The sequence below is a fragment of the Eurosta solidaginis genome, chromosome 3 (genome assembly GCF_040869045.1).
Source record: "Eurosta solidaginis isolate ZX-2024a chromosome 3, ASM4086904v1, whole genome shotgun sequence".
Lineage (NCBI taxonomy): Eukaryota > Metazoa > Arthropoda > Insecta > Diptera > Tephritidae > Eurosta > Eurosta solidaginis.
Window position 1 is genome coordinate 42,611,741 of NC_090321.1, and position 17,257 is coordinate 42,628,997.

Here is a 17,257-nt window from a genome sequence, read left to right on the forward strand (position 1 = left end):
GACATAAAGAAAATTAGTGTCCACTGGAGACTTCATGGATTCTATTCCATTAAAAGAGCAAGTAATCAGCAGAGAAGTGCAGCTTTATCGGTGATCGCAGCTTATCAAAACCTTTAGTACAGCCAAGCACGGCATGTTACTGCAAGTCTTTGGAAGGGTCCTCCCTTTCACCAAGTCTCAAAAGGTGGACCGCAAATTATCAGCCTTGTTGGCGTGCATTGGTACAATTCAGTAACGTTACACCTAAATCCAGAAAAATTAAGCAAGGCGTAAAACAGGGCGTGGTGTCCTATCCCCGCTTTTGTTTAACTTTTACATACCGAAGTTTCCGTCACCACCAGTTGAAGTTATCATTGTATCCTACGCCGATGACTGCACGATAATGACGTCAGGTCCCGGCCCAACCTTCAATGAGATATTTAATAAAATAAATAGCTATCTTCCAGTTGTTTTTCCAGTTGTTTCGCCTCGCGAAACCTAAAATTTTCACCCACAAATTCATCGGTGAACTTATTTACAACATTCACAAAATAAATTTCGGCATCCACGTCGATGGCATTACGCTGCCGACTGTCTTACACCCATACAATATTGGGTGTGACGTTCGATCATGATCTGCATTTTGGCGAGCATGCATCCGCAAATGTATCTTAAATCCAGAGCCGTAATAAAAACCCCAATTCGCTTGCCGGAAGCCCTTGGGGTAACAATAAAGAGACGCTCATTACAACTTTCAAAGCGCTTTGTCGGCCGCTTGCATGCTACGCGTCCCCGATATGATCGCGGAGCCTAAAGATTACTCACTGCAAGAAAATGCAGGCCTGTCAAAACACCGCTCTCAGAAACGCTGCAGACTGCCTTTTTATGTCCCTAGAACACCACATACACAGTGATGCGAGAGCACTCCCCGTTATTGAGAGAAATGAAATGGTGAACAAACAGTTTCTGTTGAATACCAAGAAAGCTGGGCATCCCAACTGATAAGAGGTCCCGGCTTCCAGGGACCTAAAAAGTTATCTCCGCAAGCGTACTTACTTACTTAATTGGCGCTTAACCGTTTCTTCTGCACCATAAAACAGGACGGGTACGATAAAAGATTTCTAGGTTCTTGTTTGTCGAGAGAGGACTTAACATTTCAATTGCCACCGTAGGGCAAAGTGGCATTTATTGGCAAGGCTGATTGCTCGCTGATGTTGTTGTTTGTGTTAATGCTGGCTGCCAAATAGACACATTTTTTTTTGACATTTTGAAATTATGGCTGCAAACAGTAGCGTGGTTACCAAGGCGCAAATGCGCTGACTCCTGGCTCGATGACAGCAGTTACTTCGTTTTGTCCTCATTCACCATCCAACCGATCTTTTCGATTTGCACGGCGAACCCCGTCCTTAAAGATAAATACCCTGAAATTGCTGAAGAGGAAAGCAATCTCCCTAGGGAAAGGCGATTTATTCCAGCTCAACTTTGATCTGGATACTGTAACAGGTTAAACTCTTACCAATACAGGACCAACCCCGACATACATAATGTATTGTAAGGAATTTTGGGAAATTTCTGATTAGTTTGCACCTTCTGCTAGCGTTCGAATTGCTGAACTGTTGAATAAATGACTCCAATATTCATTATTGTTAATGGTTTTTATATAGACTACTTTGGGAGCAGTACAATTATACTTCACCATCACGTACTTCATTTCATAAAAGCGTATTTAAATCAAACTCATTACTGATTCCTCAGCTTTGCTGCTTTTATACTCTCTGTTGTCTCGTTCGCATAAGGTCTTGACGTTTCACCTTCTAGAACAGTTTTATCTCCTGCTTTTTTACTTAGCTATATGCGTGTGTATGTGTGAGTAACAACTTCTGCCCTTAGCTGATGACTACATATATGTATATGTGATAATTTCTTTGCTTTAGGCTGCCGGTTATATGTGTGAAATATTCTTTGTTGCCTTGTACATAATTGTGACTGCTTGATGTTTTTGTTGTTGTGATTATTTACTAACAGCATAGTGATGTCAACATTCGCCACTGTATGTCCTGCTTGCAACGTGTCCCCACATGACACCAACCATCTTTTTAATTGCTACAACAACAACAACATGTCTACCCTTTCGCGTAGCACAGTTCGGATAACTGGAAAGCTCGAAAAAGAAGTGAGCAACTTCGTCTGCAAATGAACTTTTTAAAAAATCAACGCAAAAGTTTGCCTTTTCAAGAATTGCTTATGTTGGTACCAAAACTTCATCTCCAAATATTTCATATGTTGTAATCAATCTACGCAAAAAAGTTACTAAATCATCTATTCACAGACAGGCCAAATGCGTCCTGAGCTCGATAACTTCTGCGCTCCAAAAAAAATTCTCACCAATCAAAATGCCGATCATGCAAAAAATATCCAAAAATTGTTTCGTCAATCAGCTGACAAGACGACTTTATCCCAACCCAGTTCGTCTAAATTGAGCAAGCATATTAACAAGAGCAAAAAGCACAACGTCTAGATCTGCTGCACGGTCAGTCTAGTTGAGTCTCATGCGCTGCCATTACTAAATATGTATGCACTCGTAAGTCAAAGCCTAACAATAACAACAACAAAAAATTCAACGAAAATATAATTATACTGTGTACATCACGTCTAATGCAAACAAACATGAGATTTAATATTTTTTTTATTTGCAGAGATTTTGTAGATTCTTCGCCTTGCATTTTTTAAAGCAGAATTTTCACATCACATTTTTGACTGATGATGGGTTGCGATGTTTCAAAGCATAAAGTTAGTAATTTGGCGATATTTGCAAAAGCGCAGTGAAATTATGCAATTTTAAGTTTTGCATATTACGAATATAACAGTAAATTTTTGGATATTTCTTTAGCCACTTTGTTGGGCTTTTAGCTGATGCTGCATTAACTTTGTGCAAAAAAGCTTGAAGTGTACTCAAATGTAGATAAATTATAATAGGGGGACAGAACGTAAAACTTATTCTGTGTACCACTTAAAGGCAAGCTCTCGGATTGTCAATACCTTAAAAAGAAAAGTCATGAGATCATGGACACTACCTTGTCTTTTTAAGATGCCTTCACTATTTTGTTTCTGTCGCTCTTTGCGCGCTTTATAAGTACCTCATCAGACCTGTACTGACGTATAACTCGGAATGTTGTTAAAGCACCAGCCCAACCAAATCTGGAACGATTTCTTATGACCACATAAAACCTTCAAGGCCATACCCCCTCCCACCCAGTAGATCCATGAAGAACTTGGGGTCGCCAGAGCCTCGGCTGTTAAAGCAACAGGATTCGCCACGTGTGGGTGAGATTTACAATTGGGTTGGGGAAGCTATATATATGGGGTATTCTATCCCATTTCGACCAATTTTGAACCCGACCCCTTTAGAATTGGTTGAAAGTTTTTCTTCTTTTTCTAGCTTACGAAAGAAGTTTTTCAAATTTTTTCATCCAACTCAAAAAAAGTTTTGAATTTTCAAAAAAAACACCGTTTTTGTTTTCAAAATGCTATAACTTTTTCAAAAATTGACCGTTTGGGATCTTTTTTTTTTTTTAATATGTTTTTAAATGTACTTTTCGGAGAAAATACAAAAAAATTTTAAAGTTTTTTTTTTTTTCAATTAAATAAAAAAAAAAAAAAATTCTCGACCCACTCCGGGATTAGTGGGGATGATTGCAGAATTGATTGAAGTATTTTATGAGAAAAAAAAAAAGATTCGAAAAATCTCGAAAAACTAAAAAATTCCAAAAAAACTTAAAAAATTTTGTTGATTTTTTTCCGAAAAGTACATTTAAAAACAAATTTAAAAAAAAAGATCCCAAACGGTCAATTTTTGAAAAAGTTTTATCATTTTGAAAACAAAAACGGTGTTTTTTTAAGAATTCATAACTTTTTTTGAGTTGGCTGAAAAAATTTGAAAAACTTCTGAAAAACGTCTTTCGTAAGCTAGAAAAAGAAGAAAAACTTTCAGCCAATTCTAAAGGGGTCGGGTTCAAAATTGGTCGAAATGGGATGGAATACCCCTTATATAAGCTACATATTTATCTCCCTTGGTACTCCCAATTAGTGTCACTTTTCACTAAAAAGAAAGTACTGACATGCTTTGCAACACTAAGTATAAGATCGAGTTGGCAGTTAAGCCTCAACTAATGTTGAGATTCGGTGTTTTCGAGCCATCCATATAACATTTTTGAGAATATCATCGCCCAGAAGTTAAGACAATATGGTGTTCTCTCGCAAGTGATTCATGTTGCTGAAGCAAGTTTTGTTTGACCAACTACTTCATTAATACGAGTCGTGGGGTCTGGTCGGAGATTGTCAATGTTAAACTTTAGTTTTATTAGTGATTCCCTCAATTTCGAATACGTTTTTCTCGATGACCACGCTACCGAATTATGATGTCCATCCAACTTAGGATATATGTGGTGAGTTCCATGACCTCGTCACGAACGAACTACTCCAAAATATCGTATGCAAGAGCAGCCAAGTAGTGGCCTATGCCAACAGCCATGAAATCCTTGCCAGCGGGAACTTTCAACTTGATATCCTGCGCACCTTTTCCAGAGATACCTAGGTACGGTTAGTAGATAGTCTCACCCTTGTGTGCTTCCTGTATACGCCAATAACACTGAACTTATTCCATTCAAGAGGGCATAAAAGAGCGGGCTGTATTAAGACCATCCAACATTGGCGAAGTTTAGCTGATACTATGGGATAGGATTACATACCTTGGCATTATACTTAATATCAAGCTGAACAGTCGAGTTGGCTATCATGGCGCTGGGTTGCAAAGTTCGTCGAACGCATCGAGCTTCTTTTCGGTACAAATTATTTGAATACTACACCACTGATCGATTGCTTGTCAAAAGATGTACCTCGAATAAGGTAAATAAGGGAGAGGCTAGCACTAATGTGGATAAAACTTCGAGGGTCGGAGATTGTCTATTCCAGAAGCAAATCGATACTTTGACAATAGGAGGTTCCGTGCGGTTAAAGTCCCACACTAACTTTGCTTTTGATGCTTCCACCTCTGAAAAAACAACATGACGAGGTTGAGAGTGAGAGTTCCAAGAATCTTATATTCACAGTCGCTCGACCTGTTTTTTTCCTTTTTATACTCAAGGTGCTTTGCACACACAGTATATTAACTTTGATTGGATAACGGTTGGTTGTACAGGTATAAAGGAATCGAGATAGATATAGAATTCCATATAAAAAATAATCAGTATCGAAAAAAAAATTTGATTGAGCCATGTCCGTCCGTCCGTCCGTCTGTCCGTTAACACGATAACTTGAGTAAATTCTGAGGCATCTTGCTGAAATTTTGTAAGTAGGTTCCTGGGTACCCATCTCAGATCGCTATTTTAAATTAACAATATCCGACTATAAACACGCCCACTTTTTCGATATCGAAAATTTCGAAAAATCGAAAAAATGCGATAATTCATTACCAAAGACGGACAAAGTGATGAAGCTTGGTAGGTGGGTTGACCTTATAACTCAGAATATAAAATTAGTAAAATTGTGTACAATGGGCGTGGCACCGCCCACTTTTAAAAGAAGGTAATTTAAAAGTTTTGCAAGCTGTAATTTGGCAGTCGTTGAAGATATCATGATGAAATTTGGCAGGAACGTTACTCTTATTACTATATGTCTGCTTAATAAAAATTAGCAAAATCGGGGAACGACCACGCCCACTTTTTAAAAAAGAAAATTTTAAAGTCAAATTTAAAAAAAAAATTGGATATCTAACAGTATATAAGTAAATTATGTCAACATTCAACTCCAGTAATGATATGGTGCAACAAAATACAAAAATAAAAGAAAATTTTAAAATGGGCGTGGCTCCGCCTTTTCATTTAATTCGTCTAGAATTTGGAAATATCACGATAACTGTTTTCTGTGAAAATGGGCGAAATCGGTTGAAGCCACGCCCAGTTTTTATATACAAACGACCGCCTGTAATTCTGCTCGGCCGCTAACACTATAACTTGACCAAAAATCGATATATCTTTATCAAACTCTGTTCACGTACTTATCTGCACTCCCTTTAACTCGGTATAAAAAATGGCCGAAAACCGACTATGGCCACGCCCACATTTTCGACATCCAAAATTACGAAAAAAGGGATGAACCATGGTAACTGGATTGGTTTATTGACGCAAAATATAACTATTGAAAAAACTTTGTAAAATGTATGTGACACCCACTATATTAAATAGAAGATAATGAAAAAGTTCTGCAGGGCGAAATCAAAAGCCTTTGGAATCTTGGCAGGAATAACGTTCGTGGTATTACATATATAAATAAATTAGCGGTACCCGATAGATGATGTTCTGGGTCACCCTGGTCCCCATTTTGGTCGATATCTCGAAAACGCTTTCACATATACACTCCCTTTTAAAACCCTCAGTAATACCTTTAATTTGATACCCATATCGTACAAACGCATTCTAAAGTCCACCTTTATGGCGATATCTCGAAAAGGCGTCCAGCTATAGAACAAATGCCACTCCCTTTTAAAATACTCATTAACACCTTTCATTTGATACCCATATCGCACAAACACATTCTAGAGTCACCCCTGGCCCACCTTTATGGCGATATCCCGAAATGGCGTCCACCTATAGAACTATGGCCCACTCCCTTTTAAAATACTCTATAATACCTTTCATTTGATACACATGTCATACAAACACATTCCAGGGTTACCCTAGGTTCATTTTCCTACATGGTGATTTTCCCTTATTTTGTCTCCAAAGGTCCCAGCTCAGTATGTAACGTTCGGTTACACCCGAACTTAGCCTTCCCCTCTTGTTTATTATACTTTTATCTTTGTTACATTTTTTTTAGTAAATGGCGAACGTATTTCTACCATATCCGAAATGATATATATGAAACTAAGCTTAAAAACATTAATTCACTATTCTAAAATAAACAAATTTTTAATGAGCAATGAGAAGAGGTAAAAGAAGTCAGATGAGCTAAAAAAACTTAAACAAAAAAAAAAAGACACCTCACTTATTTGTCCCATTAATGAATTTGTTTGCTTTGAATACGAAAATGTTTTTTTTTATTTTTTTCTACACAAAAATTCAACAGTTACCTTTTTTTCTCATCTACATAGATTTATGATTTTATCTCACGCTACATTGCGAAATTGTTTTGAACCTTTGTTGAGACCTTTACATAGGGATCAATAACGCCAATGACCAACTGCACCGCCAATAGAGATGATAGGATGTTGAATCAAATAAAATTGAGTAACAATCAGGTCACAAACTCATCTCAATTGCAGCAATCGTTATTGATTTTATTTGCTCTTAATTTTAGGCTTCCATTCAACGCATTCAAGCTACTGCAGTTTTAACAGCGAAATTTTGCTTTTTGTTGCTTACATATTTTAGTTATTAAGGCCTGGTTTTTTACTACAAGTTCAGCTCCGTTTGTCAGTTAAATTACGCTTAAACTTATTCTGCAGTTTTCAGTCTACTTTAACTCAAATTTAAGCTGAGTTTAAACGGCCGATCTGGCAGGGTTCCCAACTCGTGGTTCTCTAACTATAGAGGACAGCGAATCTTGATTTTTCAGGGATAATAACGGGATGTTTTTCATTGTAAGTCAACGTCGAATGAACTAATCTACTATGAACCCTGAGGAGCCCGTTTTCATCAAGGTATGGGTTGAGGGTTAGTAGAGAGCTTCTTTTATCAATGGGTTTTGCATTTTCCAAGCATGCTCTTTCGCGAGGAAACTATCGGGTTTGCGTTAACGTCACAAGTTTATTTTTCGTTTTGCGGAGATCTTCATGAGACAGAGAGGGAGTGTAAGTGGGTTTAATGCCTCGAATTCGGTCCTTGTTTATTAATGAACCTGAAGGCATATGCCATGACCCGAGGGCGCGAGGAATAGAGGAAAATCGATCCAATACATCGGGGTCATCGTCAGATGAGTGTAGTGCTTCGACTCGGCGTATTTCAGGCGGGTTGATGCTGCGTGTAGATGGTTTTGGCCAAGCTTCGGGGGGCTGGGTCAGCCACGCAGGGCCATTCCACCACAGCGAAGAATTTGCCAAGTCCATGGGTTTGCATCCTCTTGTGCCAATATCTGCTGGATTGTCGCGACTGCCTACATGCTTCCAGGAGGCGCTTCCGACGAGATCCATAATTTCAGCTGTTCGATTGGATACGAAAGTTTTCCAAGCGTGTGGAGGCTTTTCGGGCCATGCTAACACAATTTCCGAGTCAGACCATATGTAAAGATTTTTAAGAGAGAGCTCTCAGATATAAAGATACATCGATGGGTTGACTACATCCAAAACCAACAGGTTGAACTGCATGGTTTCTGCGATGCGTCAGAAAAGGCATATTGCGCCACTATATATCTGCGAACAACCCACGGTGCCACCACGTCGTCCCACCTTCTGGTCGCTAAAGGCAAGGTTGCCCCTCTTCGCACTACCAGTCTTCCAAGACTATAACTATGTTCGCAGATATATAGTGGCGCAATATGCCTTTTCTGACGCATCGCAGAAACCATGCAGTTCAACCTGCTGGTTTGGGATGTAGTCAACCCATCGAGGTATCTTTATATCTGAAATGTTGGGTAAATTTTTTGCGAACTGCGTCCATTTAATGAAGCGGAGGGGCTTCACTGGTTCGTCCCAGCCAGTTCCGTCTATCCATAGCTCTTGGAGTAAAATCTTGGCCTGAATCATAATCGGCGTAAGCCACCCTGCGGGTCAAAAAGTTTTGCGACCGAGGAGAGAATTTGTCGTTTCGTACTAGCGGACGAGAGGGGTATTGAGTCCACTGTATACGAAAACGTGTCGGTTAGGGCGTTCCACTGTATGCCGAGAGTTTTGGTGCTGCTTGCTTTCTCGAATTCTAAAAAATTGGTGTCTAGCAAGTCCTCTTCTTTGATGTTTTTTATAATACTGGTGTGATTGGCCGTTATTTTCCGTAATGGAAATCCTGCTGACGCTAACACTTGGATGACTTGGGAGAGAGATGTTTCAGCCGAGAGAATTTCATGGCTACCAGAGAGAATGTCATCTACATATGTTTCTTTGGTCAAGAGAGGGACGGTTTTGGGGAAAGTTTCTTCCGCATCTTTAGCCAGTTGGTGAAGAGTACGTATGGTGAGGTAGGGGGCACAGTTCACACCAAATGTGACTGTTTTCAGACGATGGTCTTTTATGGGGTCGCTCGGAGATAAGCGAAAGACGATCCTCTGATGGTCTCTGTCGTCTTCGTGCATAATAATTTGTCGATACATTTTTCTACGTCTCCGTTGAAAACAAACTGGTATGTCCGCCACTTGAGAATCAGAAGCATCAGATCGGGCTGGAGGGTAGGGCCGGTATAAAGAACTTCGTTAAGCGCATATCCATATGCCGACTTCTTTGAGGCGTTAAACACGACCCGCACCTTTGATGTCTTTTTCTTGGGCTTAATCACTACGTGATGGGGAAGATAAAATGAGACGCATTTACCTCCGTCAAATTTTTCATAGGAGCCGGTTTCCTCCATATGATCGAGGGTGAGGTATTCTTCTAGGACACTATCATATTGAGTCTTTAAATCCCCTTTCTTCTGGAAACTTCTCTCCATTCCAAGAAACTGGCTTAGAGCTGAAGACCGAGAGTGGGATAATGAGATTGACTCTGGGAAGCTGGGTTTAAACGGCAGCCTTACGATGTATCGACCGTTATCATCGAGTGAGGTTGTGGCTGCGTAGAAATTCTCGCAAAACTCGTCTTCTGGGGTTATTTGGGGTTTGGTGGGAACTTCCTCCAATTCCCAGAATTTTCGCAATAGAGAGCTAAGATCTTTGTTCGTCACTTCTGACACTTGCATGCAGAAAGCGTTGACCATCACAGGGGCTCTACCGCTCAGAATCCATCCAAAAATGGTTTTCTGCGCTAGAAGATGGGGGGAAAGTTTCTCGACGCCATTTTGGATGATTTGCGGTATTACATCACTGCCTAGGACGAGATCTATTTGCGAGGGGGAGTGACAGTTCGAGTCTGCGAGGTTGAGGTGTGCCCATTTTGCTTGAAGCTCGCTAGTGAGCTTAAGCGAGGGGAGCATTTTTGTTAGCCGGGGTAATACTATTGCCTCTGCACTTATCCTGGTTTTAAAATCGGGGGATACCAAAGTCAGAGAGCACAATTTGTTTGAGGTCTGAACTACCTTGCCGCCCATTCCTGATATTTCAAATCTAGAGGGTTTGAATGGGAGTTTGAGTCTATCTTGGGCTTTGGTAGAGATAAAGGTTCGTTCAGATCCCTGATCCACAAGAGCTCTTAGTTTAAAAATTTATCCTTTATGCTCTGCGGGTACGATAGCCGTGGGTAAAATTATTTCACAATCGTTTTCGGAATAAAACGATTGGACTTGGCTTTTCTGCGAGCATGAAGGGCTTTCATCCAGGGCATTGGCTTGATCGGGAGTATTACCGGGTGAGACTGTGGAATGAGTGGTCGTGGCTTGTGATGCTGTCTTTTGCAATCGTGAGGGTTGTCTTTTCGGCACTTGAGATGTGTCTTCGTGAAGAACAGAGTTGTGCCGATCTTGACATTGATTGCAAGTTTGAGTACTGGAACAGTATTTCAATATGTGTGACTGAGAGAGGCAATTGAAACACATATTGTTTTCTCTCACAAACCTTCTGCGATCAGAGGTCGACAGCTTCTTAAATTTGAAGCAACTTATAAGGGGGTGAGATGAGGTTTTACACATAGCGCACTTGTACATTGTCCGCTGCTCTGTCATATGACACTGGGTGTCGGAGGTCGATATGGTGGCCTAGTTTTGGGGATGGCTTTAAATTTATTTGGTCGCCATTGATCGACTTGCTCTACGACTTCATATCGAGTTGTGAGGAACTGGTCCATATGAGACCAGTTAGGAAGTTCTCTTCTTGAAGTCAGAGATTGCTCCCACAACGTGACTGTATTTTCTGGGAGTTTAGAGGTAACCAGATAAATAAGTATGGGGTCCCAGTTATCTGTGGAGACTTGTTGCGTGGCGAGAATTCGAAGGCAATTATTTACCGACGATTGCAACCTTTGAATGTCTTCACTGTTTTCTGTGGTGATAGTTTTTAAATTCATCAGCGCCCGTATTTGATTATCTACGAGAACTCGTCTGTTCTCGTGTCGGGATTTTGGGGCTTCCCACGCTAAGGCAAAGTTGTCGTCAGTCAAGGGGAATTGATTGACTATTTGAGCTGCCTTTCCTTGGGTTTTGTATCTGAGGTTATACAATTTTTGCGCCTGGGAGAGTTTCGGGTGGTTAATATAAACGGCTGTGAACATGTCACGAAATTAGGGCCATTTTTCATAACCAGCATAAAATATTTCGGTATCGCAGGAAGGGATTTTCAGCGAAATACCGGAGTTATCGGGTGGACCTGGTGTGATGGTAGGGGGCGCGGGGGCATTTGCTTGTTTAAGCAACTTTAGCTGGTCTTCGATCTGGCCTTTCGTGTCGTCATACGCTATGACACAGGACCTGTATTTGCTGTTAGCAGATGTTGGAAAATCTTCGGGCAGGTCCTGATCTTGGGTTTCGACAATTTTATCGAAAGCGTGTTGGACTATATTCCAGAATTTTTCTATGTTTGAGTTTTTTATGTTGGGTGAGGACTCAGTGTTGTCTTGGAGCGACGTCGACCTAAACCGAGCACAATATTCCATAAAATTGTCCGTTTCGGATGTAAATTTTTTGGGGGCAGACGAGATTTTAAATCTTTTAACTCCTTGAGTTTTGGAGCCACTTTTTTTGGTTCCATCGTCACTCATTTTGAGCTTAGTTTTATGACGCTTAGAGTTGTGAATTAACAAAAAATTTAACTTCAGAGAGAAACAACTTTTTTTTTTTTTTAATAGAGAGTATTTGCTTTTAACTATGTAAGGGAGTTACGTTTAAATATTCACGTTATATAGCAAGAGAGAATAATTTCCAAAACTAAAAAAAGTGTTTAAGTTAAATTTTATTGAGGGGGTGACCAATCGAGTTTGACCACTGTGCCGCGTTTGCACTGTATTTAATGCGTATATATGTGGGGGAATTAAATATACGTGGGAAAAATACAAATATATATAAATATATATGTAAATATGAGTAATTATTTTTTAAGATTTTCACTATCGATATTTTTTTGGACTGTATTAGAGGGATACAGAGTGAAAGTAATATTAACCACTGTTTCGGGGAAAATATAGCTTTACAAGAGAGAAACTATATTTTTTAAATTATTAAGAGATTTGTCGCATTAAAATATAAGGGGTGCTTTTAGCAAGTGTGCCCACTGTAGCTAACTACTGAGTTTTCCTTATTTTGCTTTGCACATATACCGTACTGAGTTTTGCAATATGGGGTTATTGCTATATATACATATAGGATTAGAATTTCCCGCCAATAATCCTCATTTCCCCCCAAATTTTCTCAATTTCCCACCAAAACCTGCACATACCGTGTTTAGGGTGTATTAAATATCATTTAATACTCACGTTTGGGATGGGTATTATATTCTTCTTGGTCGCTGGTTGCTCTAGTGGCGTCGAAGGACCACTGTTTAGGGGAGGAACACTTTACCTGGTGAGATGCGCCGGTGATGGCGATGATGGTGTCAAAGATAACTTATGCTTTATTTCTACTATTATAGCGGCCGTACAGATATCGCATATAACGTTGGTTCACAGCTAGCAAATAAGGCTGTTAATACTTAGGACTTCTCTTCACATACAACTTAATAGTCCAGATTCATCAAGAGTTATGCACCATAGAAACAGGTAGTAATGTTCAACGAGGATTTTTTGCACCGATTTTCACACAATAATTGTTTCCTTTCCGTTATTACCCCTCACCAAATCAACTAAATAATGCAGTAAAACTATTTCTTTTAATATATTATTTTTAAAAAGAGATTACAAATTTTCGTGGCACACCGAACGGATAGAGATTTCGACACAAAAGTGGGGGACAGAATGGACCGTCTAGTATCTAAAGACTTTAAACTAATAAGCAAACAACGACTCCTATAAGGGGGAATCGGGTCTCTGAAGTTTAATGACCGCAACGCAAAGCGGACAAATACTTTATGAACTCGCTCAAGCCTCTTAATATGACAATCATAGTATGGTCTCCATAGAAAAACAGCGTATTCTAATTTACAAGCGAGGTGTACAGCAATTTTAAAGTGTAGGGATCAGAAAAGTCAGAGCCAAAACGTCTAATGAATGCAAGTGCTGAATATACCTTTGCAATTACGTAGCTCAAATGACTGTGAAACAGAAATTTGGAATCTAATACAACACCTAGATCGCTAATTTCACTTAAAGTGGATAGTGGAAGCCCATCAATATTGTAAGATGTAGGCAGAAGACAGCGAGACTTAGAGTAGGAGACATGTGAGCATTTTTTAATATTTAAATTTAGTTTATTTCGTTTACACCAAATCGCGACATTATCTAAATCAGATTGGAGATTCGACACGTCCTCCTTACTTGTAATTGACGAATACAACTTTAAATCACCAGCATACAAAAGAAAATTAGTGTACTTGAAACAACTGGATATATCATTTATGAAGATTATGAAAAGAAATGGACCCAATATGCTACCCTGTGGAACTCCACACGTCGCAGTGAACGAATCCGATGAGAACCCATCAACAACGACCTTACATTTACGACGCAAGAGATAGGATTCAAACCAATTTAAAAGGGTGGAGTGAAATCCTAGAGCTCTAAGTTTCAATATTAAAATTTTGTGACTTACTTTGTCAAAAGCTTTTGAAAAGTCTGTATATACAGTATCAATATTTGCAGTTTATGGTTTTCTTCTAGCCATATGCGTGTGTATGTGTGAGTATCAACTTCTGCTCTTAGCTAATGACTACATACGTGTATATGAGATATTGCTTGTTTGCTGTTTTTTTTTTTTTTTTTGTGATTATTTACTAAGAGCATAGTGATGTCAACATTCGCCAGAACATAATTAAATTTTGATTAATTACGCTTCAATCAGGTATTAATTTCTCACAATAAACAGCTGTTGGCTATGGTTGTACCACCTTTCAGATTTTTTTTCAATTTCACCTCAACTGGATATCCAACGTAGGATATCAACTGGAGAAACGTGTTGAATATTCATTTGAGAACTGTACATTTCTCAAAATCTCTCAAAGGTTGGATAATAATTTGAAAATGCTAATGACGTTGGAGACCAATTCGAGAACTATAAATTTTACAAAATTTCTCAAAGGTTGGATAGTGATTGGAGAATGATGTGGGATATCAACTTGAGAACTATCTGGTCTAAGAATTATTAGATAGATAATCACCTCCAATACTAGATATAAAACAAAATCTAGCTGTTGTCGTATCTACAAATTATCTAAATAATAAAAAACCGCTGTTGCCGTACAAAAAAGCCTACCCCAAAGGCGGCCTTAAGCTATGACTAAAAACTGCTCAGTAGTTTAACTGGAGTTTAAATTTGACTAGAGTTTAAGCAAACTTAGTTTAAGCTTAGCTTAACCAACTACTGAAAGACCGGACCTAACTTTTTAAAACTGCAAGTATTTGTGGTTACTCGCTCCACTTTCGTCATAGCTAATCTTGTGCGCTCTATGCTTGGTCAAATGGGGTGCGCGGGTGTATTACAGCATATGCATGTACCTTCATCAGCTACATCACCACAAATCTTGCGCTTATCACATTCATATCGAATTGATTTGTTTCGCTTCATTTACGTTTTATAGATCAATGTAATAAGCGCCGCCAAATATGTGTGCTACCGAACTAATTTCATTTAATTTATCAGCCAGCAAGCGTTGCCACAGTATACGACAGGTAGTCACCATACCACAAATGAAATGAATTGTAAACTTTATGCTACCGTCAGCAGTGCCCTCGTTTGTGCCACCACTACCATTGCCATAGAGTTACCTATGAGGGAAGGATTATAAATAGTTTTACTATCGGCATAGTTCATAAGTTGCAATGCTTCCATTCTTGCCACACTTGCTACATGCAACACTTTCATGTTGTTTAGGCTTTTTTTTCGTGCAACATTTCCATGGGAATTACATACGTGCAGCAGTTGTATAAGATTTCGATTGCTATTGATTGGTTTAGTTTTGATTTCAAGATATTGGTAAGCCTATGGGTGGAGTTGATATACTTGTTCTTTGCGTAATTTTCATATGTTACGTGTGTTACGTGACTAATTAGAAATTATATTAGACGTGTGCAATTACGGGGCGGCAAGTACATATTTCACCTGTCTTTCGGCTTGAAGTGATATTAATAGGAAATTACATCAAATGAATATATGCAGTGGTACTAGCGTTGAAAACTTTTTGAAGATAGAACTTACCCCACTTTTAACCTAACTACATTTGCGATCGAAGTCAGAAGAAAAGGTTACGGTTACCCCCCCCCCCCCCCCCCTACCTTAATTACAGATATCCTTTATTATATTGTGGCCAATATTAGCAGTTTCAATACATCACAATGCTGATAGTAAATAAATGCACAAGAACAGCAAAGCTAAAAGCGAAGAGAATATTTCACATACATGAACAGCTAAGACCGAAGAAGATAGAAAAACAGTCACACAGACATGTAATCAGCTAAGAGCGAAGATGATATTACTCACGAATATACATGTCTGTAGCTAAATAAGAAGCTATGGGATATCAGAAACATTGAGTATATAAGCTAGTTTTAGAGAAGGCTGTTCGCGAAAGGTCTGGAGCCTCAAAGAAATAACCCAAAGTTGCAACTGAGAGTATAAAAGCAACGCAAGCTGCGGGATAATCAGTCAGTATGATTTTGATACGCCATAAGTGAAGTACGGGTGTAATCTTAATTGTTAAGTACTATCACCAAAGTAGTGTAAATAAGTGTAAGATGATATTACTCACGAATATACATGTGTGTAGCTAAATAAGAAGCTATGGGATATCAGAAACATTGAATATATAAGCTAGTTTTAGAGAAGGCTGTTCGCGAAAGGTCTGGAGCCTCAAAGAAATAACCCAAACTTGCAACTAAGAGTATAAAAGCAACGCAAGCTGCGGGATAATCAGTCAGTATGATTTTGATACGCCATAAGTGAAGTACGCGTGTAATCTTAATTGTTAAGTACTATCACCAAAGTAGTGTAAAAATATTTTAGTTATTTATTTAACAGTTTATCGATTTGAATGATAATAAAAGGGCAGAATTATCAGCAGTTTCCTAAAATTCGCTACAACATTTACTCCTACCTATGTATATCCGCTGCTATCTCAAAAATGGTGGATAATATGCAACAGTCTCAGCTCTCTCCTCTAGGTGCTGCCACACAGAAAATTTAAGGAAGATTGTCACCAATTGGGTGAAAGATATGCCACCTAACCACAACTATATTCTATATATTATATTTATACCTTTATATATGTGTCCGCTATTCCGGTGGAAACTCCTCAAACGATTTACGTAAAGGAAATCATGTTGTCACTGAGAAAAAATTAGCAAGGCTGCCACCTTTTTCGAACATTTTAAAGAAATTAATTAGCATTCATAAGTGTGTTAGCGTGTAAGCAATACCTGGAAAGAATCGGGACAGGGTGAAACATACATCAATATTGGGTCTCAGGGCATATGGAAATAGATGGGCATGAGCATCTCTTGAAGCTTGCTCCGTAGAATTCCCAATTAGATCGGGCGAGATTAAGGGAAGGCGAGAGGTGCACATGATCGTCCAAGCCGATGATCTACCGAGATCTCTAAATAGAAACAAGCCAGCGTTTTTTTTACTACAGGGGATCAGAAGCTTAAAATAAGCCAAGGCGACTAACATCTACCCGTCAAAGGTGAAGAGTACCTGAAACAAACTATTAATTGGGGCCCCACATTTTTTATACTCAGTTGAGCAGAGCTCACAGAGTATATTAACTTTGATTGGATAACGGTTGTTTGTACATGTATAAAGGAATCGAGATAGATATAGACTTCCATATATCAAAATCATCAGTATCGAAAAAAATTCGATTGAGCCATGTCCGTCCGTCCGTCCGTCCGTCTATCCGTTAACACGATAACTTGAGTAAATTTCGAGGTATCTTGATGAAATTTGGTATGTAGGTTCCTGGGCACTCATCTCAGATCGCTATTTAAAATGATCGATATCGGACAATAACCACGCCCACTTTTTCGATTAAGCGATGAAACTTGGTATGTGAGTTGAACTTATGACGC